The sequence below is a fragment of the Papio anubis genome, chromosome 1 (assembly GCF_008728515.1).
Source record: "Papio anubis isolate 15944 chromosome 1, Panubis1.0, whole genome shotgun sequence".
Lineage (NCBI taxonomy): Eukaryota > Metazoa > Chordata > Mammalia > Primates > Cercopithecidae > Papio > Papio anubis.
Genome location: NC_044976.1, coordinates 163,402,595 through 163,425,461, shown reverse-complemented (window position 1 = coordinate 163,425,461; position 22,867 = coordinate 163,402,595). Strand labels below are relative to the sequence as shown.

The window sequence follows — 22,867 nt, the reverse complement described above, 5'->3', positions numbered from 1 at the left end:
TTTCCCCTCCTTACTTTTAGAAGCCATTCGTGTAAGTACTGTAAAGTCTTTCTCTGAGACCACTGTACTGTGAGGGAGTGCATGCAAGCCCCATGGAGAGGCCACATGAGGAAGCACTGAGGCATCATCCATGTGAAGGAAGAATTCTTGGACTTTCCAACCCAGTCCATTGACCAGTGGAATGCAACTCAGTGACTCCAGCTAACACTATGTGGAGTAGAAGAACTTACTAAATGAGCTTGCTCAACCCACAGATTTATGGGTTGTTATTTTGACAATAATTATTATTTTAATTTGCTAAATTATTGGGTAGTTTTTAAAAGAAAAGAGATAACTGAAGCGATGCCTAACTTGTGCCTGCTCTGTCTTTAAAACCTAACTTGATTTCTTTTTCCTACATAAAACATTCCCTTGATCAGTCCAGGGGAGGCAAATCTTGCTCTCTTGAAATGCACTTGAAATGCATCACACTCACTGTTAGCATGCCTTGTCCGACATTACGTTCCACAAAGGTTAGTTGCCTTTCTAATGTGTTCAAGTTTTAAACCACTAACTAGGTTATATACTTGTTAAAGAGAAGGCCTATTTGTTTACCTCTTTCTGTACTTTTTTTTTTTTTTTTTTTTTTTTTGAGACGGAGTCTGGCTCTGTCACCCAGGCTGTGGTGCAGTGGCTCAATCTCGGCTCACTGCAACCTCCGCCTCCCGGGTTCATGCCATTCTCTTGTCTCAGTCTCCCGAGTAGCTGGGACTACAGGCGCCCGCCACCACGCCTGACTAATTTTTTGTATTTTTAGTAGAGATGGGGTTTCACCGTGTTAGCCAGGATGGTCTCGATCTCCTGACCTCATGATCCGCTCGCCTCGGCCTCCCAGAGTGCTGGGATTACAGGCGTGAGCCACCGCGCCCGGCCTCTTTCTGTACTTTTTAAAGCCTAATTAGAAGTTTGCATATTGTAGGTATTCAGTAAATATTACTATTGGTCATTGATTACTGGAAGTCTTTAATATTTTTTTCATTGAAAAAGGATCTCATTGGTTACTGATGAGAAACTGAGAGCAAGCATTTCAACCACCTTATTTATTCTTCTAGTACCCCAAACTTCCAAGATGTTAACACATTGAACTAATATTAAGTATACTCAAATCTTAGTCTCAATACTCACTTGTCCTTAGCAATGTTCAAGATCTGGTCTGAGAGTTTTGTTCCTGCTTGTCATTTTTTATACCGCCCCCCCCCAAAAAAATACACCACACAAAATTATGTACTGTAGAGAGAGAAGGGGCTATTTAAAGTATGTGGGTATATTCTTGACAAGGATATGTTAGTGCTTTTTTAAAAAAAAAACAGTGATACGCTACGGTGGAGAAATAAATGATTTATTCAAATAGCTTCCCCATAGGTTAATGTTGTGTATGGAATTCTGGAGGCTTCTGGTCCTTCGGAGAAAAAAGGAAACCACACAACACATTGTTGGTGCACATGTGTTTTTATTCCCTTAAGAATTCCATAGACTCCCTGTCCCCGCAGGGTCTGAATAGACACACTTAAGGGGGATAATTCTCTTTCTCATTCTGTCCCCTTCCTTCATTTATGAGACTAATTAATTTATTTTAATAGGAAAAACTGCATTCTTGTTCCTTCAGGGACCCTGAGTCCTTGTCGCTGGGAATCCAGGGACCCTGAGCCCTTGTTGCTGGGAATCCTTGTTTTGAGCTATTTCCCCGAGATTTGCTGGGTTGGCAGCAGTCTCTTTGGTCTCTTTCTGGGCAGGAGGAAACAATGTGTTGTTTGGAGAAATTCTATTCTTTTACAAAGTAAGTAGAAGAAAATGTTCCCACTCTGAAAGTAATAGCTAAAAATGTCTTAGTAATAGTTCTTACCAGGGCTGTTCTTGAGAGGAGGTGGTGCTTTTCATATGTTGGAGTTAGCCCTGTATCTAACAGTCACTATCATTTGGAGAGAGAAACCTTTGAGTTGAAGCTAAAATTCTGCAGCAGTGTCATTTTATTCCCTAAAATTCTCAAAGCATAATAGCAATATATGAGGATTCCAACTGGACAAACAAACTCTCAAGTGGCGAATGGGTCACTTTCTTGACATGTGTCCCCAAAAGAAAGCTGTTTTGGTACATGCCTACCTTTGATAAAGGGCTGAAAAGTGCCCTGAGCACAATGTGTGCTCCATGGCCCCACCTCATCACAAAGCATCTTCAGTTTGCTGTGTTTCCTCTCCTTGTCTTGTTTATTATGATCCAACTTTCCAAGCTCATCATTGATGGCAGAAGATATTCTTTTGTGGGCATTGAGTAGACACAGACTTTCATTTCAAATACCATAACACAAAAAGATAAAAATAATAGAAATATTTCTTTGTGAAAGTCCCTGGGCCTGCCTGCAGGTGCAGAGGGTACTGGTTTCATTTCACTTTATCAAATCAACTGCAATTTCTGAACATAAATCCCAGCTTCAGTCCCTTTCATGGCAGGCCATAAGTACAGTTGTTCACACTTTGTGTTTGGGGATGGGGGTCACTTTTTCAGCAAATTCTCATTTCCCCAGTCCTTGCCTTGGGCTAATAGTTAGTTACAAAGCTCAATCTCAAAAATGTCAAACCTAATGAAAAGAAAGAGAAATCATAAAAGAGAAAGATGGCTGCAGTTACCACCCTGGGTCCCTCTCATTCAGGCTTCACAGATCTATCACCCAGTGAGAGAGGCAGGCTACTGCCTCCCCAGCCCTGGCTACCATTGCCTCCCCAGTATCACTTGGGTACTATTAGTCAAAGAACATTTCTGGAAGAACAATATAGCAATACAAGAAAGACCTGGCTGCGGAGTAGCAAAAGAAATCCAACCATACTTCCACATTCCTCAGTCTATTCACAGCAGCATTTATGTCAATCATGAGTGTTAAAAGATGTGAACTTTTAATTTATAGAGCAGATGGTCTTTTTCTTTTTTGCTGTGTAGACTGGGGTACCTGGAATTAAAGGATGTTCAATGCAATAGGATTGGGAGAAGGATTATGAGAGCCTGTTAACATTTTAGGCAGACATTTAACTTTCTAACCTAAATTCTACCATATTGATGAGGCTGTTACCCAGGGAAAGAATCGCATGGAGAAGATCATCTCTGAAACGTTAAGAAAATTAGCTATAGTTGTCTCTGACAAGAAGACAACAGGGACATAAAAAATCCTCCCACCCTTCCTCCCTTATTTCCCTCCCTCCTTCCCTCCCTTCCTTCCCTCCCTTCCTTCCTCCTTCTTTCCCTCCTTCTCGCCCTCCTTCTCTTCCTCCTTCCCTCTCTCCTTCCCTCCCTCCCTCTTCCTTTCCCTCCCTCTTCCCCCCTCCCTCCTTCCCTTCCTCCTCCTCTCCCTGCTTCCCTCCCTCCTTCCTTTCCTCCTTCCTCCATTCTTTCCTTCCCTTCTTCCAACATATATTTTATGAATATCTTTTATTTGCCAGCCACACAGTAGGTATTTGTTCTATAATAGTGAGCAAAATAGACAATCCTTGCCCTCTTGGGGCTTCCATTTCAATTGGGGACACACATTTAGGAATACACAAATAAATATAAAACCATTGCCATGGTTAGTGATAAGGAGAGCATGGTTGTATAGAAGTACTTAATAAATTAGGTAAGTGACCTAGATGTGGCTACCAAGAACGGCCATCAGAACCTTCCTATAGAGGTTTCAGAACCTTAAAATCATGCCTTGGAGTGGGATTACATAGAAGAGATGTATGTGGTCATTAATGAAGCCTGCAGAGAAATAAGACATACCGCAAGTGTCCCCTGTGGCTGTCATGAACCTGGACTTGCTCTCTGGCTCACATTTGTTCCCTAATCCAATTTATTTTGAAACATTTTTCAGCTTATTTCTTGAGATCATACCTTTCTAAGACATAATTGGGCAGGTAACAATGATCTGAAAAATGTAATAATCAGTATTAAAGAATAGATATGAATTGTAGAGATTAAAAATAATCCTAAATTGTGACAAAATAAGGGTTTAACGAACCTGATTTATTTTGATAGTCTCAACTCTCTTCTTTATTTCTGGTTAAGTAGACATAACCCTAAAAGGTTGTTAGTGACTTTAAGAAGTATAATAATCATTCTTCAATTTTCAGGTTCAGAGAGGAAGGCTAGAAGAAAAGATTTTCTAATATGACGGCTATGGTGAACACTACCCTCTTTATGTTGCATCTTTACACGAATACACTTCATGGTGATGATTAGGTTGGTCCCCGTAGGCTCAATGTGGACAGGTGGAGACCCCACTGGACCTGCTGACATGTGACTCAGTCCCAGGCTCAAGTCCCAGACATTGGTAAGCAGCCCCTTTGCAAGAAATTCTTAAGTTATTCAACAAATTAGTATGAGCATCTCCTATGTGCCAAGCAAAGTTCTAGAATCTGGGGACACAGCAGTGAAAAAAAAAAAAAAAGACAAAAACCCTTGCCTTTATATAACTTACATTCTAGTTAGACCATAAACAAGAGAAGTGAAACATATATAATACTTTAAATGTTATGTACCAGGAAATAGCACTCTATAAATATTTTCATGTTTCTGTATGGTGAGGGCTTTCTGAGCAAAAGTTAGTGGCAACCTGGTTAAAGGATGATGGAATATCAACCCTATACATAGAGACCTCTGAGCCAGGCGTGGTGGTTCATGCCTGTAATCCCAGCACTTTGGGAGGTAGAGGCAGGTGGATCACTTGAGGTCAGGAGTTCGAGACCAGCCTGGCCAACATGGTGAAACCTTGTCTCTATTAAAAATACAAAAATTAGCTGGGCCAGGTGGCGTGTGCCTGTAATCCCCACTACTCGGGATGCTGAGGCAGAGGAATTGCTTGAACCTGGGAGGCAGAGTTGCACTGAGCCAAGATTGTGCCACTGCACTCCAGCCTGGGCAACAGAGCAAGACTCCATCTCAAAAAAAAAAAAAAAAAAAAAAAAAAAGAGAGACCTCTGGAAAGATAGAACTGTTTCTTTTCTCTTTCCTGGAGCCATTATTTACATTGTATGGACAACGAAACCAACCCTGAGCCATTTGTTTATACTCCAGGGTAATAAACACCTAGAGACCATCCCTTCTGCTCTCCAGAGAAGACTTTTTTACACTCCAGAGCAAAGATTACTGTTTCTCCAGAGACAAACATGCCCAGCGTCTTATATTAGCTCCTGTTTTCATGACCTCTCTATACACGAGGAGATGACAGATTCTCATCATGTCACCCCATGGGGCACAAAAACAATATCTTTATGTATATTGGGCTGAATGGCGGCCCCTAAAAATAGTATTTTATTCCTATGACCTATGATTATTGCCTTATATGGCAAAAAAGTGAATGCTACCTTATATGAAAAAAAAGATGTGATTAATCACAGGCCAAATAATCACATCACTCCAGGGCAAACCACACTCCTCAAATATGTATGAATGATGCTCCCTGCCATTGGACAATAAACAAGCATGTTGATAGCAGGAGTTTAGTCCTTGACTTTGTGAATGAGTCCCAAATGCAATCACATGTATCCTTACAAGAGAGAGGCAGGTGGAGTTTAGAGACAGACACAGGAGAAGAGGAGGAGACAATGTGGCCACGGAAGCCGATTACAGCAGGGCAGCCATGAGATAAGGAACACTTGGAGCCACCAGAAGTTGAAAGAAGCAATGAACAGAATCTCCCTACAGCTCTCCAGAGAGTGTGCTCCTGCCAACACTTTGATTTTGGACTAATTTCTTTTAAAAATATGAGAGAATAAAATTCTGTTGTGTTACACTGACAAGTTTATGGCAAATTGTTACAGCAGCCACAGGCAACAAATACAGTGGGTAACTGAAAGTCTGTCTCTAAGCCAGAGTTTCATTATTCTGTTAGTGTATGTGTGTTTATAAAATTGTATGTATATTGCATACACACACAGTTATGTGCTACTATGGGTGTCATATATAGGTTCTATGTAACTGTGCATATGGTAACATCTCAAATCCTTCACACTTTTGGAACTAATATTAGGAAGCTATGGAGAAAAATAAAGCAAGAAAGGAGACTAGGTTTTTGAGGGTTATCATTTTTAAGCAGGGTGGTCATGGAACCCCTTCTTGAAAAGATGGCATAGAGACCCGAAGAGTTTGAGTAGACTTCCCATAAGTGATATCATGCCAGGTTGCTCTGATGCCAGAACATTTTAGTCCCAAGCTGAGTACGCTTTGTCCTCAAACTCAGTCATACAAGCAAATCCTTTTTTCTAAATCAGCAATAGAGAAAGTGCATGCATATCTTTTAGCCGTCAGCACAAGATAAGTTCTCACTAAACTTTGATAATAACTATTTGCCTAAGACATTGCATTTTCAGCATCCAGAGTTGCCTGTATAATTGCAACTACTCCTAAGGGTTAGCAAATTAAATATTATCAGTCAATGAATAAAATAATTGGTAAAACTTCTTTCTACATGTCAGAAAATTCGTTTCCGGATTGTAGTAGAATATAAATTGCAGTTTATAAGTTTTGATATTGGGAGAGAAAAACAAGATGTGCTTGAAGCCAGGAGACAGCTCAGCAGATTCAGCACATGGATGGGGCCAAAAAATGACACTGAAATGAATGGGGAATGATGCCATAGTAGAAAGAAAAGTCATCGGAAGAGGATGATGTCAAAATAGAAAACTTTGTTGATTACTCAGCTTTAATTTGGGCGAGTTCTTAGTTGTCATAATTAACACCAAGATTTTAAAAAGTAGCTCTTGGCATAATCTTTATTTTTATTTTTATTTATTTATTTATTTTTATTACACTTTAAGTTCTAGGGTACATGTGCGCAACGTGCAGGTTTGTTACATATGTGTACATGTGCCATATTGGTGTGCTGCACCCATTAACTCGTCATTTACATCAGGTATATCTCCTAATGCTATCCCTCCCCCCTACCCTCCACCCCATGATAGGCCCCAATGTGTGATGATCCCCTTCCTGTGTCCAAGTGATCTCATTGTTCAATTCCCACCTAGGAGTGAGAACGTGTTTGGTTTTCTGTTCTTGCGATAGTTTACTGAGAATGATTGTTTCCAGCTGCATCCATGTCCCTACAAAGGACATGAACTCATCCTTTTTTATGGCTGCATAGTATTCCATGGTGTATATGTGCCACATTTTCTTAATCCAGTCTGTCACTGATGGACATTTGGGTTGATTCCAAGTCTTTGCTATTGTGAATAGTGCTCTTGGTATAATCTTAAAGGCAGTTTTCCTGGGTGTGTGTGGGGGGGTGGGGGGTCTGTTAAATAGATGACTTATAGACTTGCTTTAGATTTTTAGCCATATTAGTAACAATTGATAGTATTGCCAGTAGGATTATTAGTAGGATTGTCATCTTTATATGCTTAGGACCATGGATTGGAGACTTGGGAGAACAACACTGTGATTTTGTGTTAGACTTTGGGAGATAATCGTATTCAGTATACACAAATGCTAGCGACTTAGTGAAAGGGAAATTTACAGAGTTCTAGGACCAGACCATTTGAATAATTACATTTGCATATGGCTTTTCCCTGTCCCTACATCTATAATCTGTTCAGGTAATCAAGTGTTCTTCATTTATTTGTAATAAAATGCTATTATCTTCTACGTTGAGTTCAGTTAAGAAGTGGGAAAGCTATAGCTGATGTATAGGCACATGGATAGAAGGGTTCCTTTCTTGTTATCCATCACCTTTACAAGAAAAGGACTCCATTTTTAACTCACTCATTTCTCACAAAAGCCTTCTGTGCTGGGTATCTTTCTAATTAAATCATCCCCATTTTATAGGTAAGAAAACTGAGGCATGGGAAGGTTAAATGATTTGCCCAAGACCATACAACCAGTTAGTAGTGGAGCCAGGATTTGGATGTGAATTGACACTGTTAACCACAGCATTATCCTGCCACTCTAGTAGGTGCATAATATGAATATGTGTTCAATGCATTAATGAGTTCTTGTACTGAGTTTTTTGGTTACCTTTAGATCTCTTATTCAACAATCTTATTAAAGTTGATTATATAGGAATGGACTTTATGCATTATGCTAAAAATGAACTATTACACATTTCAAAATTGAAGGTTAGTGTAGTCCTGCTGTATTTATGTACAATGAGGATGGCATTACGTAACACATGGGGTTCTTGTGAGAATACACAACATTACAGTGTTTAACCAAGTGTCTGACATAATGAATGTTCAGTAAGTGTTTCTTTTACCTCTCTTTTCATAAAGAAGATCCAGGAGACTATAAAATACACTTAAAATAGCAGTATATGATTAGGTTAAGAAATCAGTACATTTTATTAATACTTTCTCATAAATGATATTTTTATCTTCACCTCTGCTAAATACTAAAGAATATGGGTTTGCACTTAATCAACAACCTAAGATATGTGTACTCCATGCCCTTATCAGAGAGTTTAACTTTGAATTCTCTGACACACAGCTTTTAGTAAAAAGCTCAAAAAGCTCAGTTGTATAGAATAACATTTAAGGGAATTACCTATAAAAAATTCATTAAATATCCCCAAATAAAGTTATCCCATCTATTTAGCCAGATTAGAAACCTTCATTCTTCAACTATCTTGGATGTATCCTTATAAAATTAAAACATGCTTTGATGTTTTACTTTAACCTATAATTTGAGATATTATAAATAACACGATGAAGATAATTATTGTTTTTTTCAAACTAACTTTGTTGGTATATAATTTACATATAATAAAATGCACTCATTCTAACTATACAGTTTGAGGAGTTTTGACAAATATATAAACTTTTGTAACTACCAATGTAGTCAAAATATAAAACATTTACATTACCCCCAAATGTCCCTTTGCAGTCATTTTCTTCTGTTCTCAGTCCTGGTCTTCTTTCTGATAATATGGGTGAGTTTTACCTTTTTTGTAATATTGTATAAATGGAATCATACACTATGCATTTTTTTGGTGTCTGGCTAGTTTTTTTTATGTAGAACATATTTTTTTAGATTCATTAATATTATTACATGTACCAATAGTTGATCCTTTTCATTGCTGAGTAGTATTCCATTGTATGGATAGGTCACAATTAGTTTATCAATTCACTAATTGATGGAGAATTGGGTTGTTCATAGCTTTTGACAATTATAAATGACACTGATTAGAACATTTGCATAGAAATCTTTGTGTAGCTATATATTTCCAATTTTGAGGGTAGGTACTTAGAAGGGAAATTACTGAATTACATGGTAAGTGCATGTTTAACTTTATATGAAACTGCTGAACTCTTTTTCTGAAGTGGATGCATCATTTTACATTCTCATCAGCAGTTTGTGAGAGTTCTAGTTGCTCCACATCTTTAGGGATACTTGGGAGTGTCAGTCTTTTAAATTTTAGCCATTCTAGTAGGTCCATAATTGTATTTTTTGTAAGGTTATTGAAGCCATTTTCTACTATCTCACATAGTGCCTCCTTTATGAAGAGCCATAAAAGAAAATTTTCTGTCTCCTTTCTAAAAGTAGGTATGTTCTTGAGCAAATGGTTCAATTTTTTAAAATGCATATTGAATCATGTAATTATTTGTTGCTGTTGACAACTTGAGCCAAATTACAACCCATCTTTTGGAAATGTAGTGAATCTTACACAACTGTTTTGTGTATGCAACATATCTTAATATTATCCTTTCCTTAACCTCAAACTTCTATTGATGTTATCTTGTTGTGTCTTACACATATTTTTTTCACCAAATGTTCTCAATTTAAAAATCCCTTTGTATACTATGAATTCTTACAATTTACCTCAAGCTAATTTTTATGAAATCTAATATGATTTACACAATCTAAAAGTATACCATAATTTTCAAAGCACAGCAATTCAATTTAGCAAACACTTACTAGATTCATTCTAAGTGCCAGCTCCAGGAGCTAGTAACAAGGAATTTGAAACAGTTAAGGAACTTTGTCAGATAATGTGTAACAAAATATTGGGTTGAATGTAGGTAGAGCTTGAGATGTATTCTGAAGGAACAAATAATTTCATAGTGAGGAGAATTTCAGATGGCAAAGAAGAGTCAATAATCTTATTGCAAACCCCTTTTAGAGAATTCAGACACTCTTTTTTCCAAATCATTTTCTAGGATTTCATTTTGGTTTTGATTTTCATTTCCACTTGAGAAAAGCATATTTCCCTTCCACATTGTACAGATATATAATATGGGGAACTGAGAAATAAACATGAAACATATAAGAACCTAAAATACAAACTTAAGCCCATAGTAGGTTACAACTCTTAATGGTAATGGTACTTGCTTACAGTAGATTCAGTTTAATTTAACTGATACTTACTAAATGTCTGCTACATGTCAGGCACCCTAGTGGACACTGAGGGACCAAAGATGAATAGTCAATGGTGCTTAGCCTGTAACTTTAAAGGGTTTAAAGTTAAACCTTTGTAGAAGGCAGAAAGAGGTAGATTAGCAAATGAAATTTAATGTTACAGAAACTGTGATACAAGTCTGTTTAGGGAAGGGTAGAGTTATAAAAAGGGGTTGGTAAGTTCTATATTATCACAGTATATTAAAATGTTTTCGTAATTAATACAGCAATATGATTAATTTAAATACTGTGGATTCAGCACTGAACCTGGTCGTGTGGAAAGTATGGTAAAAGTATAGACATAATTTTTTCACTGAAGGTGTTTAGAATCTTGTTGGAAAGATAACTACTATAGACACGAAAAAACAGCAAACTGCATCCTTAAAAGTACTTAATTCCATATCACCATATGCAATGCATAGACTGCTTGAATTCGGACTCAAAACAACTATAAACATAGATTTATAAGAAACAGAAGTCTATATAGAATGTTATGTTTTATGTAATAAAAGGGGGCAAATATGAATACTTATCTCTATTTGTTTATTTCAAAAAGAACAACTAAATGATAAACCAGACATTAATAAAACTGGTTATCTACAAATGGAGAGAGAGAAAGTGGGAAGCTAGAGCTCTCTGTACTTTGTTTTATAGCTTTGAAAGTGGAACCATTTAACGTTTTACAGAGTTAAAATCAAATCAAATTAAATCAAAACCAAATAATATATCTCAAATAAAAAATGAATGGAAACAAATTAACCTAACTGTAAGAGGTGAAGCCAGTTGGACTTCCTGGGTTGAGTGGGGACTTGGAGAACTTTTCTTTCTAGCTAAAGGATTGTAAACACACAAATCACCACTCTGTAAAAATGCACCAATCAGCACTCTGTGTCTAGCTAAAGGATTGTAAATGCAACAATCAGCACTCTGTAAAATGGACCAATTGGCACACTGTAAAATGGACCAATCAGCACTCTGTAAAATGGACCAGTCAGCACTCTGTAAAATGGACCAATCAGCAGGACGTGGGTGGAGCCAAATAAGGGAATTAAAGCTGGCCACCCCAGCTAGCAGCAGCAACCGCTCCAGTCCCATTCCAGGATGTGGAAGCTTTGTTCATTTCCTTTTCACAGTAAATCTTGCTGCTGCTCCTTCTTTGGGTTCCCGCTACCTTTATGAGCTGTAACACTCACTGCCACGGTCTGCATTTGTAGCTTCATTCCTGAAGTCAGTGAGACCATGAACCCACGGGAGGGAAGAAACTCTGGACACATCTAAACAGCTGAAGGAACAAATTCGGACACACCATCTTTAAGAGCTGTAACACTCACTGCCAGGGTCCACAGCTTCATTCTTGAAGTCAGTGAGACCAAGAACCCACAAGCAGGAATAAATTCTGGACACAACTGTATCTCAAGTTGACATAACAGCTACACGGAAAAATGATCTCCATTTATTTTAAAACATAGTAGTTTGATTGTATAAACCTAAAACCAAGAAAACAAGAAAAATGTCAATTGTAATCAGAGGTCCTGTAATCAGTAATGTTGATATTATTCTTTTAGAACAATATATAATAAAACAAAAAAAAAATTCTGTTTTTAAAAATCATAGTTTTCAGAGTAAGAGTAATAGAAAAAAGACCAATATAAAATAAAGTATTTAACCAAAAATATTTTGAGGGATATTTTGGTTAAATGCTTTATTTTATCTTTATTCTTTTAGTTAAATAAAATCTGGTCTTTGGTGTTATATATATGTATTTTTTTGAGATGGAGTCTTGCTCTGTTGCCCAGGCTAGAGTGCAGTGGTGCGATCTCGTTTCATTGCTAGCTCAGCCTCCCATGTTCATGCCATTCTCCTGCCTCAGCCTCCCCAGTAGCTGGGACTACAGGCGCCTGCCACCACGCCCGGCCAATTTTTTGTATTTTTAGTAGAGATGGGGTTTCACGGTGTTAGCCAGGATGGTCTGGATCTCCTGATCCCGTGATCCACCCACCTCAGCCTCCCAAAGTGCTGGGACTACAGGCGTGAGCCACCGTGCCTGGCTGGTTAAATATTTTATATTTGGTCTTCAGAGGGAACACCTAAATGTTCAAAACAAGACTGATTAACATTTGGCAATATAATCATTTGACAAGGTATTTTGCAGCTGTTAAATTTTTACAAAGGCTAAAGAATAAATGGGAAAATGTTTATGTTATAATGTTATCAGGTAAAATACGGGAACAAAAGTTATATTCATGGAAGGATCACAATTATTTTAAAAACTAAAAACAAATAGCACCCTTGTTATGGGTTGAATTGTGTCCTCCAAAAATTCACGCTGAAGTCCCCACTCCCTACTACCTCAGAATGTGACTGTATTTGAAAAAAGCATTTTTTAAAGAGGTAATTAAGTCAAAATGAAGTCACCACAGTGGTCCCAAATCCGGTGTGAATGGTTTTGTTATAGGAAGAGAAAATTTGGACATAGATACATAGATAGGTACAGAGAAAAGATGATGTAAAAACAGAGAGGAAACTTTTATCTAAAAGCCAAGGGGTAAGGCTTCAGAAGAAATCAACCCTGCCAGCACCTTGACCTTGGACTTCCAGCCTTCAGAACTGTGAGGAATTAAATTTCTGTTGTTTAAAGTGAAAAATAAAATCTCTATAATTCTTTAATGTGAATTGGAAAAATTAAAATAAATTCAAGATTTATTTTTGCTTCTATCAAAAATACGTATTTCTTATTTCTTTCCATTGAAAAGGCCTAGAATTAGTAACAAACCTGTAACAATAAATACCCATAATGCAGAGATTATAGTCCCTTAGTGTAATTTCACACTAGATTGTTGAAGAAATGACTGATTCCTCGCCATGAACAGGAAGTGTGTAAATAAGTTTGCTTGATAGCAAAGAAGCTATTAAATATTGTTGAGATAATATGAATAAAAAACCACACATGAGGCATCTCGAAGGAATTCTTATTGGCCCGTGATAGGGTAATTTCACTATCAAGAAGGAAAATACCTAAAAATGATTGATCAAATTAAATATATTAAAGTCCATAAATGTATAAGAATTTTCAAAATACAAAACAAAATCTAGTTGGTCAATTGCTCGCTGGGACACCAGCTTATATGGTGAAAATGATAAATAAAGGAAAAGTTTCAAGCATTTTACTGCCTTTCATATAGAGTGTTTTTCAGGGAAGGCAATAGTTAATGAAGGCAAGTTCTTATTTATAGAAGAATTGTAGTTCTACTAAAATAAAACACTAGAATAAAAAAACCTAAAACTAAACTAAAATAAAAATAAAAAATAGAGCATTCACATAACAGAAACCTCTTAATGTGATATAATACATGCTACACAAGTGCAATCTTTGAAGTCTTTTATTTTTTCAGAAAAATTTGTGTGAATCTGATGAAGTTTCTAGATATGATGAATAGTTGGCAGGAAATGTAGAGACTAATGAACGATATTAAACAATACCATGAAAACACAATGTGGGAATTATTACAGGACAAATGAGCCACTTCTTCAACACATAAGCATTAATTAAAAAGGAAGGAATTCTTACAGAATTCTCAATTACTTATTTCTTACAGAATTGAGATTTAAAAGGCACATCAAGCAAAAGTGATGTTTATATTTTGCATTCTGATACAAATGGGAATTGAATATGTGCATTAGTTTACATTAAGAAATAACTATAATTTGGGAGGCATAAAATGACATTGTAGAAAAAAGACTGTTACATATAAAAAGAAAGATAAAGAAAATGTGAGTGAATGTTAACAGTTGTAAAATCCTGATAATGGTTGATAATGGGTATATGGAAGTTCAGTATGTTGTGCTTTCTATTTTTCTGTATGTTTTAAATTTGCCATAATAAAAGTCTAAAAATAAGCAAAAATGGTGTTAAATATCTATATATCTATATTTAACAACTATAGACTCAGATAACAATGGCATTATTTGTGGAACTTTAAACTGGTAAAGATTAATTCAAAATAATACTCAATGCTGGTGAGTATGTTGCAAGATGGCACTCTTATATTGCTAGTAAAAATGTGAATTTAATTTGAAACAGCAAAAGTTTCTGGAAAGCAGTTGAGAAAAATAAGCCTTAAAAAATGTTCATTCTCTCCCTCTGTGTGCACCTGTATTAGTACATTCTTTTATTCAGTATTCATTTTGCTAGCTCCATACGGTCACATATAAGATAAGAGTAGCAGCTTATCAAAACAGATTTCATTAATATAAGATCTGCAAGGTGTCACATACAGCAGGCTCAAATGTACTTTTCCTCTGTATATATAGATTTAACAAAATAATCCATGGTCTAAATAAGATGGCAATGCGTATTTAGTTTCAAAGGCAAATAAGCCTAAACAAGCAATTTCCATTTCAAAAGTTAAAATGTTAATATCAAATACACTTAGAATTTGACACTGAATACTAGAGTTTAATTCATTCTTCTTTCTTTGTTAGAATAAGTATATTTGAAAATTCCACATGTTCTCACTTGTAAGAGGGAGCTAAATAATGTGTACACGTAGACATAGAGTGTGGAATCATAGACATAGAAGATTCTCAAAGGGTGGAGGGTGGAGGGGGGGTTGTATGATGAAAAATTACTTAGTAAGTACAATATGCATGACATGGGTGATGGATACACTAAAAGCCCAGACTTTACCACTATGCAGACATATAACAAAATATACTTGTACCCCATATAGTTATACAAAATTTTAAAATATATATTTTTAAATAAATAAATATTTATATTATAAATAAAATATGTATTTTAAAATAAATACATTTTATTTCTTTTCAAACATTTTGTAATTGACAATTAGAAGCAATTTAAACGTTTAAAGGATATTTTCCTTGTCTTAAGAAATGTCAGGTTGGAGGTTCTGTTTGTATAAATCCAATATTCTATATAATTTTTTCCTGATGTTCTTATTACTCAGATTCAGTTATTCTTTTATTAGGATTTTTTAAAAGTTAAGACAGACAAGAGAAAGCTATATTGTATTCATTTCCTAAATTGCAATAAGAAATGTTGGCTCTGCTCTGCAGCACTCTTAAGAGAATTCTCACCATCCTCAACCTACAGTGACATAAACAGGTAACTTTATTTGTTTTGCATTGTGATTTGAATATGATATCATTGCTATACTCAAAGTCTTTTATCATACAGTAGTTGTATTTTGGATACCTTTCTTTTTTCTCTATTTCATTTTCTCTTCTTGCTCTTCTTTTTTATCTTACACTTCCCACTGTTGTAGCAGGAAGCAGTTCACAAGGGAGAAAAGTTATTCTGTTCATTAAGCAACCTCAAGAAACAGAGGAAAAACAAGTTTTCTTCATGTTTCAAACAGGAGAATTTCATTCTGCCTTGGGTGAATAAAAAATAAATCCCATAACCTCATATTGTGTTTTAAATTTGAGGCTATGGATAGTTTCCACACTAAAGGACTCATTTCCCTAATTTTGAAGGGCCATAGAATTGGGTAAAAACAACTATTTCTTACATCCATAATATTCTTTAAAAATATTTCCCTACTTGGGGGTTGCAGGATTCCCACGGGTTGAATGTGTTGTGCTTATATTTAGAGTGTGTTTAAAAAGCGTTATGAAAAGACAACATAATATTCTTTCAGCTACTCTGGAGAGAGTTTTTCTGTACAAAGAAAATAGTTTCTTTTTCTTAAGGCCTAGAAACAGCACTAAACCTTGGATTATGCTCCAGCTGAGGCCGGAATGAAATGGAAATAAGCAGGTCATCACTGTAGTGACATCCCACTAGAAATGTCACCACAGTTGGTTGAGATACACAACAAGGACTGCAGGTTTGCATGTGGAACTCACCCGTCTCCTGCAGGCACTGTGAACTTCCTGGGACTTTTTGCATTTTTTTCCCTCTACATTTTTGTTTTCAGCATCCTTTTAGGAAACTAAGCCTGAAGGGAGCAAACTTCAGAGATTGACTGTGTGAAAGTCACTTAGAGCCAGGAGTAAAGCAAGAAAGCAAGTCCATTCTAAAATCCCAGCCACAAGGTGCTGAGTCTCATAAATCCGTAGGTCACGCTGGTGATCTCTTGCCTTTGGGCCTTCAGACGAATTTAGAAACATGAGAGCTATGAGGAATGCTGATCTAGTGTCTCTCCCAACTCCTCACTTTGACAAAGGAAAAATAACATACTAACTGCTGTCTCCAGTGTTGGCAAAGAAGCTAAATAGGTAAAGTTTGACTTTGTGACTCTTAACATTTACTCAAAGATTCACCCAAAGCCCAATACCAGATACAGACTCTTTGCCATCCTTGTGCCCAAGTGTCCCTGACTTCCTGTTCCAGTCTTTCACCTGCCTCCTACATTTTCCCCTTGACAAACAGTACACACTGTCTTCTTGGAATTTTTCCAGTGTGAAGGCTAATGTAAAAACCATTCAATATGAACAAATTCTGCCACACAAACTATGTTTCCCTTCCTTTGTTTTCCAATAGGATTATTACATTTAATAGAAAAATACTTTAAACATTATGTTTCTCATAATGTTTTGGGAGGTGAAATGGGGAAATACAGTGATATTGATGATAGTGTAGTCATTTCAATTCACAACACAGTACTGGAAAGCTTGTTGAATACAAGATTTATACCAAATTGGGTCTTTCCTAATTACTGAAACTCTGTACTCATTTAGTTTGGGTTAATATTTTTATTAATGATTGGAATGGAGATAGAATATTTTGTATAAAATATTAAGGAGTGTTATGTGCTGGCATTGTTCTCAGCACTTGGCATCTATTAACTTATTTCATTCACATTCGGTCCTAAGAGTTAGATATTCCATTCTTTTTGTAGATGCTTTTAACTACTAGAGCATCCTTTAGAAATGATCAAATGTGAAGAAGATGAACACCCAGGAGTAAGCACTGATGGTTTGTAGAGGACAGGGAGACTTGGCAGCAGCATTTCTGTCTTTCTGGACAATTAGAGATAGTGCAGCTCAACTGATCATTTCCTCTCCCCTTAGTTCACATGTGCCTCTGGAGACTATATGCTTGACTGAGGTGTCAAATGCTGACTCCACAAAATATTACCAAATAATTTGTGTAACACAAACCTGAGTTTACTCTTACCTCAGGAAAAGAGAGTGCTCTCTTGATAGAGAAGAGCATTAGGGGTGCCTCAGAGAGGGCAGGGTAAAAATTGAGACTTTTACTGCGATGTTGAAGTCTGGTTTTGATTCTCGAGCTCAACTTCTCATGATATATTAAATAACAGAATGAGCATATAAAAACGAACAAACAAAACCCAAAGATGCCTAAGTTTAAATGAAAGATATAAGGTGAAATTTAACCAGTCAAATGAAAAGTTATGTAAGATATACTGCTGTAGAATGAAGGTGGCCTGATTCAATACTAATTAATTTGTTGGGATTGGGGAGGGGAGAACTGAACTAAAATCCTTGTGTTTCATTTGACTGTAACTCAGAAAGTCAATAATGTGTGGTGGCTTTATGGAGACTAATTTATTTATCTTGGGTTGGGCTGACGATGTATAATAGAGTATGTAAAATAACAGCCCAGGACCCAACACTGAGTCTGACCCATGTTAATTCATTCATCCTTACTCATCTAATAATTAATTAAGTTCATGAATTTTTTGAACAAATTGTGGGTCCTAAGAACTTATAGTTCTCTGGAACTGGTTGTGAGGAAAGGGAGAAGCTAAGCTAGTTCAGGCCCCTTCAACCTTGAAACAAGTCATCTCAATCTACTGTGGGCTAAAAGGTATGTGCAGTTAAATCCAACTTGGTCATAACTCTCTTGGAGCCATATGTTTTACTTCAGTCCAGAAGGATATCTTTTGGCAGAGGAAATAATTTAAAATGGCTACTTGGTACAGGATAGAAAGCTAAGGTGGCAATACTAGGAGGTGTAAATGGAAGAAAAAACAATATATGACACATTTTTGTGTTTGATAGTCATTCATTGATAATCATTTAACAAAAACATCTGAGATTTGGATCCTTTCTTCCAATAAACTGTGAGTCCTTTAAGGACAAGGGCTCTGTCCCATATATTGTAGCATAATCATATATTGTGCAGGCTTAGCATATTGCAGGTGTTCAATAAATAGTCTTTGATAGACTGAAACTGTGATAGACACTAAGGTTATAGTGGTAAACCCAGCATGATCCTTCTGGGTATAAGCATTTTATCGGGACAGAGAGATTTGTAAACAGCAATGCCATATTATGTGAAAAAGAAGAATGAATGCAAACGGCATGGAAGAGGAAGCCCTTACCTATTAATCTCTAATGGGGAAGGCTTGACATTGCAATAGCATTTACTAGACCCAGAAGCAGAGGAAGATTATGGAAAAGTCATAGCATTGAAATAGCATAATATGCTCAAGGCCAGCAGGTAGTTTAGCTGGAGCATAGGCTGTATGTAGCAGGAGAGCAGCAGAGAAAACTGGGGTTTGGATGAAAAGCAGCTTGTCAGTGACCATGGTTGTCATGGTAAAGAGTTTGGACTTGATCCCATATACACTAGGGAGACCTCAAATGATTTTCAGCAGAGAAGTTAAAAGATAATTTTCAGAAAAGGGTAAAATCATGACTCTTACACAGATATAAAAATGAACACATGTTAAGGGTTTATGTAACCCATGAGGGACCTAGGCAGATGTTAAAACTGATCATAAAAGAAGTCAGGAAGTACAAATTTATATGGAGTCAAGCAATGTTGATATGAATGTGCAGTGGAGACAAAACTGGCTTCTCAACAGCTGGGGAAGGGAAATTATTTGACCCTCTACTAGGCAGGCCAGAAATCACATTTTGTCTGTTACCTACAACTTAGAGCATTTAAAGTAACTCAAAGATAGTGAAAGACAAGAATCAGATAATCTGGAGGGGGATGTTTTCCAGTAAATTCATAGTTTTTCACTGAAAGACAAATTGTTTATTCTGCAAGTGATTTCTCTCTAATTTGTGTTTGTAAAGATCATTCAAACTGTAGGGTGAAGAAAAAAATAGAGAAGTGCAAGAGAGAAGCTCTGAACAAAGGTAGTAAGGATGGAAAGGAAGAGATAGAATTGAGAGAAATGATAGAGATGAAAATTATGTGACTTTGAAAGCAATTGAATGTGGATGGTGAGCAAGAGAAAATTGTCCACATTGCGCTGCTGCATAAATTGTGATGCTAAAATCCAATTTAAGGGAAAAAATGGTATGAAGAGAATAATTAAGTTAGTTTTGGGGTTTATTGTGTGTTATGTGCCTTTGGGACATCCAAGAGAAGATAGTCAGTTGGCAGTTGGCAGAAAATAGGTAGACACCAGAGACATGAGTTTGGAAATCCAGTGAGTTAGTGACTCAAAGTTCTTAGATATAAATAATGGCTTTCAGAAGTAGTAAAACAATATAATGAAGTCTGAGACAATATTTAATCCTTCCTCTTCTTTTCCTTTTTTTTCTCTTTAATTTTATAAATTGGCATATAAAATTGTATGTATTTGCTATGCAAAAGACAATGTTCTAAAATGGTCAGACTAAGCCAACCAACATATGCATGACTTCACAAAGTTGTCATTTTTGTAGTGAGCACATTTAAAACTCACTGTCAGCATTTTTCAAGAACATAATATATTTTTATTGACTGTAGTCACCATGTTGTACAATAGATCTCTTGAACTTATTCCTCCTGGCTAACTGAGCTTTTGTTACCTTTGATCAACATTTCCCCAACCTCCCCGCTCCCCACCACTGCCCCAGCCCATGGTAACCACCATTTTACTCCCTAGTTTGATGAGATAAACTTTTTCAGCTTTCACATATGATTGAAATCATGTGATATTTCTTTCTATGCCTAGGTTATTTCATTTACCATAATATCTTCTAGGTTATCTGTGTTATTGCAAGTGACAATTTCCTTCTTTTTAATGACTGAATAGTATTTGATTGTGTATTTATACCACATTTTCTTTATTCATTCATCTGTTAATAGACAGGTTGATTCTATATCTTGACTACTGTGAACAGTGCTGCAATAAACATGGGACTATAGATAATCTCTTACGTACTGATTTCATTTCCTTTGGTCCTTGAACAACAAACACAATGGTTAGGTGTGCCAACTCCCCATGCAGTAAAAAAATTGTGTCTAAATTTTAACTTCCCCAACATTTAACTACTGATTGGAAGCCTTTCAGATAATATCAATGGTTGATTACATATACTTTGTATGCTATATGTCTTGTATACTTGTTTTTATAATGAAGTAAGCTAGAGAAAAGAAAATGTGATTAAGAGAATTATATGGAAGATAAAATATATTTATTATCATTAAGTGGAAGTAGATCATTATGAAGTTCTTCATCCTCATCATCTTCACATTGAGTAGGTGAGGAGGAGGATGAAGAGGGGTTGGTCTTGCCATCTCAGGAGTGGCAGAGGTGGAAGAAAATCCATGGATAAGTGGACCTATGTGGTTCAAGCCCATGCTGCTGCTAGCTCAACTGCATAACCAGTAGCAGTATTACCAGATTATAAGGTATTTCTATGTTTAAAGTTTTGAGGAACCTCCATACTATTTTTCATAATGGTTATATTAATTTAGATTTTAACCAACGGTGTGCAAGCATTCCCTTTCCTACACATCCTTGTCAATACTTATATTTTGTCTTTTTTATTTTAGCCATTCTAACAGGTGTGAGATGATAACTCATTGTGATTTTAGTTTGCATTTCCCTGATAATTAGTGATGTTGAACCTTTTTTCATATACATGCTTGACATTTGTATGTGTTCTTTTGAGAAATATCTATTCAGGTCCTTTGCCCATTTTAAAATCAGGTTGTTTCCTTGTTCTTTAGCTGTTTGAGTTCCTTACAAATTTTAGATATTAAACTCTTATTAGATATGTAATTTGAAACTATTTTCTCCCATTCTGCGTGTTGTCTCTTCATTCCGTTGTTTGTTTCATTTGCCATACAGAACCAATTAGCTTGATACATACCATTAATCTACTTTTGCTTTTGTTTTCTATGCTTTTGGGGTCATAGCTGAAAAATCATTGCCCAGACCAATGTCATAGAGCCATCCCCTATGTTTTCTTCTAGTAATTTTATACTTTCAGGTCTTACATTTAAGTCTTTAATGTACTTTGATTTTTTATACACGGTGTGAGATAAAGGTCTAATTTCTTTCTTCTGCATGTAGATAATCAGTTTTCCCAACACTATTTCTTGAAGAGCCTGTCTCTTCTCTATTGTGTGTTTTTGACAACTTTGTTGAAAATCAGGTAGCTGTAAGTACATGGATTGATTTATGGGCTCTCTACTCTGTTCCACTGGCCTATATGTCTGTTTTTATGCTAACAGCATGCTGTTTTTGTTACTGTAACTTTGTGGTGTATATTTGGAAGTCAGGTAGTGCCATGCCTCCAGTTTTGTTCTTTTTGTTCAAGATTGCTTTGGCTACTTGGGGTCTTTGTGTCTCTATATGAATTTTAGGGTTTTTTTTTTTCTATTTTTGCGAATAATGTCTTTGGTATTTTGATAGTGATTGGGTTGAATCTGTAAATTACTTTGAGTGATATGGAAATGTTAACAGTACTAATTCTTCCAATTCATGAACACAGAATATATTTTTATTTATTTGCAAGAAACATTATTTCTATTGAATGTCAATATTTAAATAATAGCTAGAGGAAGAGTTCAGATGGAATTTAGTGAACTAAGTGGAGAACGTAAAAATGATATGTCATGGAAGCTGTATTAGTTATCTATTGATGCATAAAATCATCTCAAACTTCAGTAGTTTAAAACAAACCTTACTTAACAGTGTTTCTGAGAGTCAGGAATCCAGGTGCTGCTTTACTGGGTGGTTCCGGTCCAGTTTCTCATAAGGTAGCAGTCAAGATGTTGGCCAGGGCTGAAATCATCTGCAGGAGCAAACCTTAGTTCCTCACTGACTGTTGCCTGGTTGCCTATGTTCCTTACCGCACGGTGCACCTTTCCATGGGCTATTGAAAGATCCTCACAATCTAGCAGTTGGATTCTTCAAGAGTGAGCAATAAGAAAGAAAGAGAGAGAACGAGAGAGAGAGAGAGAGAGAGAGAGAGCGAGCAAGAGAGTCCAAGCCCAAAGCTGAACCAGGAGTCTTATGATCGATCCTTACTTTGGCCATATGCTGTTTATTACGTAAACAACCCTGATCCAATGTAGCATGAAAATCATCTTGAAGGAAGCTATTTCAGAAACTAAAGAAAAAGAGTTATAAGAAGGAAGTACTCAATAATTATTTTTAAAAATATTCCCACCGTGTTTCATAGTTCAAGAATGACATTTATAAATTAGAGTTCAACCAAATGGTGAAGTGTGGAAATTTGATTTTACAAGGAACAAATTAGGGGCATATCGATGTTTAATGTGGAAAAGAGAAGAATTAGAAAGGACATGCTAGCT

General features: G+C 36.2%; 2 long non-coding RNA genes across 4 annotated transcripts in view; one reads left to right on the top strand and one right to left on the bottom strand.

The window, feature by feature from the left end:
- Nucleotides 1-22,867, top strand: part of LOC110741605 — a 96,886-nt gene that overhangs the window by 15,421 nt on the left and 58,598 nt on the right. For all 3 annotated transcript variants that reach the window (XR_004179355.1, XR_002518082.2, XR_004179354.1), the window contains exon 2: nucleotides 4,137-4,336. This is a non-coding gene — a long non-coding RNA (uncharacterized LOC110741605). The remainder of the gene's footprint in view (nucleotides 1-4,136; nucleotides 4,337-22,867) is intronic.
- On the bottom strand, nucleotides 8,874-11,218 carry LOC108582711. The gene is made up of 3 exons (XR_001896532.3): nucleotides 11,155-11,218; nucleotides 10,360-10,438; nucleotides 8,874-8,911 (listed from the first exon to the last, which is right to left on the bottom strand). It is a non-coding gene; the product is annotated as an uncharacterized LOC108582711 (long non-coding RNA).